Consider the following 3,354-nt stretch of genomic DNA (forward strand, 5'->3'; position numbering starts at 1 on the left):
AATTGATAAAATAAGGATGAATAATTTTGATTTTTTATTTATTTAAATGTAATATTATTTTATTTTGTTGATATAAAGTAGAGATAAATTATAATTTTTTTTATTTATTTTATATTTTGTTTTTAAATTTTATTATTTATATTTAACCTAAAATTTTATTCGTATTTATTTAAAAGTTTTCAAAGTTCAATAAAAATGATCGCAATGAATTCAAGAGTATTATCACAGTGCGTGTCACATTTGTTTTTCATAGATGAGTCAAATCAACTGGTGTGATGTCTTTGCTATTGCATCACCACCTTTTAAATTTCTTCGTTTTTTCTAGAATTTGGTTCTCTCAATGATAGTTGCTTTCTTCATCTTCTTGGCTTACTTTTCAAATGATTCTGGTATCAGTTTTCTTTGGAAAAAAAATCTAAAAGTCTCGGCGTACTTTTCAAATGATTCTGGTATCACTTTTCTTTGAAAGCTAATACAAAAGTCTTGGTTCACATTTTCAAATGATTCTGGTATCACTTTTCTTTCGAAACAAATCTAAAAGTTTGTCCATGCCCATAGGAAATAAGAGTCTAATTTTTTTGAATAAAAAAACTTCACACATTCTTAGTCTCCCTTTTGTTCTTATAACCCAAACAAATATGAGTTGGTAAACAAGTATGAGTTGGTGTTGGTTGTCTCCTGTATTTGAAAATGCTTGGGAGAGCCAATGGAGAACAATGACCATGGATTTGCAAAGAAAAACATGATATGGTGATGCTTATTACAAAATGTATGAAGTGAACTTTCTATGCTTGAATATTGGGGATATGCCACTCTTTACAAAGAGCTTTTTATTTGAATTAACTTGCCTTGTTGGTATTGTAAATATTTTCTTCTTAATACATTATAAAAGCATAACGTGTGAGTTTGAGGCTACTTTGTTCTCATCACAATTTTTCCTTCTCTCTTTTTAGGAACAAATATTGAGTTATGTTCATTACTGACAGATATTTTGGTTTCCACTTCCTACTTGAACATATATGGATATTTGTTTTTTAATTTTCCTCCAAGATTTCTATTTGTGAAGTGTACATCAACTTGCACATTAAAAGAGTACATTATTCATAATGGAACTATGACATAGGGTGAAGGTGTGCATGCTGGCCAGCAAAAGTGTGACAGGTTATGACTGGTGTAGGTGCGGTGGTGGAAAATAGTTACAGACCTTTGACTAGGGTGTCATGGTGGCGTGTTGGAGCTGACGACTTGTGAGTTGACACACGATGTCCGATGAGGAGAATAAATGAAATCAAATACAAAAGTGTTCATTATCTCAGTATAGTAAAAGAGGTTGTTACATCATTAATGGAAAGATTCTTAGAACTATTTGATGTAGAGAATTCCACTAACGTCATTCTTCCAGTCGAAAAGGGTGGCTGCTTGGGTTTTGGAAGGACCATTCCCTTACTTGCGAACATCACAACAACATCAGACATGGTTGATCTATCATTAGCCTCTTCTTGAACACACAATAAACCAATCTATATGCATCTATCAACTTCACTTCCTATGAAGTATTTTTCCAGCGTTGGATCCATCATTTCCAAACATTTTCCTTCACACCATATTCTCCAAGCCTACAAGTATTTGTAGTTTGTTAATACTGTCAAGCATTAACTAGAATTGTTGAATAGTTTCTTGGCCATATATAACTGAGGAGAGTTACTGTTGATTGATGACTATTAGAAATTAACAAATTAAAATAATATGTTATGTTATTTTTTAGGAAAATAAAAGTCATGTTGACTAGTAGGATTTATTTGCTATTTTCTAGGCACTAAGAGCACTAGTTTGTTAGTGGTTATAGATGCCAACATTTTCATGCATTTACGTTCAATTATTTGCTTTATAAAAGCAATAACACTCCTCAATAAAATATTAATGCAGTTTTATATTCCTCTGTTCCACTCTCTCAACCTTTCCTTCAATAAAATAACCTACAAATTGGTATCAAGAGCTACAGCTTACGGGACCTGAAAAATGGATGCTGAAACAAGTTCCTCTCAAGTTGTTCCTCTTATCTTTGATGAAGATAACTATCATCTCTGGGCCATAAAAATGCAGAACTTCCTAAAGGCTTTTGATCTTTGGGAAGCTATGAAGGAGGATTACGATATTGCTCCACTGCCCGACAACTCCACTATAGCCCAGATGAAAACCTACAAGGAGAAAAAAACCAAGAAAGCAAAGGCAAAGGCATGTTTATTTCCTGGTGTTTCAAAAATAATTTTCATCAAGATCATGTCTCACAACACAACAAAAGCAATTTAGGATTACTTGAAGGAAGAATATACAGGAGATGAGAGAATTAGAAGCATGCAAGTATTGAATTTGATGAGAGAAATTGAGCTACAACGAATGAAAGAATCAGACACCATCAAAGAATACTCAAATACGTTGCTTGGCGTTGCCAACAAAGTAAGATTGTTGGGCACCCCTTTTTTAATTCAAGAATTGTTGAAAAAATTCTTGTATCAATACCAGAAAGATATGAAGCTTTTATAGCTACCTTGGAGAACACAAAGGATCTATCTAAGATCACTTTGGAAGAGGTGTTGCATGCCTTACTAGCCCAAGAGCAAAGAAGACTTATAAGGCAAGAAGGATCTGTGAAGGGTGCTTTTCATGTCAAATTCCAAAGCAATGGCAACAAACAAAAGAAGAAGAAGAACAATGATACTAGAACTGGAAGATTAAACAAACAACAAGAGTAATAATACTCAGGTTTTTCCACCTTATCCTCGTTGTAAGAAAACCAATCATCCACAAAAAGGGTGCTGATGGAGACCAGATGTAAAGTGTCATAAGTGTGGGCAGCTAGGGCATATGGAAAAGATTTGCAAATCTAATCAACAACAAGGAGAAGTTAAGATTGTTGAGGATCAACCACAAGAGGAACAATTGTTTGTTGTTACATGCTTTGCTACTAATAGCTCCACAAAAAGTTGGCTCATACACAATGGTTGCACAAATCACATGAGTTATGATCGAGAACTCTTTAACGGTCTAAAAACCGTTATTTTTATACTTGAAATTGATATCAAATCACTCCCTTTATGGCTTGGAATGAACTTAAAATCATGCAAAACACTTTAGTTTGGTTTCAAGAGAGTCAAAAGTGGTTTTAGAGATATTATGCTTATTTTTACATTGTTTTGGAAGGATTTGATGAGAATTGAATGATGGAAGTGAAGAAGGAAGGACTTAGACTCAAGAAAGGATGAGAAAAGATGAAAAGAAGGAGTCACGTCCACCACTCAGCACCACTTCCAGCACTGAGCGGTAGCTTTCAGAATCGCCCAACGCTGAGCGTCG

This window comes from Vigna radiata, unplaced genomic scaffold, assembly GCF_000741045.1.
Source record: "Vigna radiata var. radiata cultivar VC1973A unplaced genomic scaffold, Vradiata_ver6 scaffold_353, whole genome shotgun sequence".
Taxonomy (NCBI): Eukaryota; Viridiplantae; Streptophyta; class Magnoliopsida; order Fabales; family Fabaceae; genus Vigna; species Vigna radiata.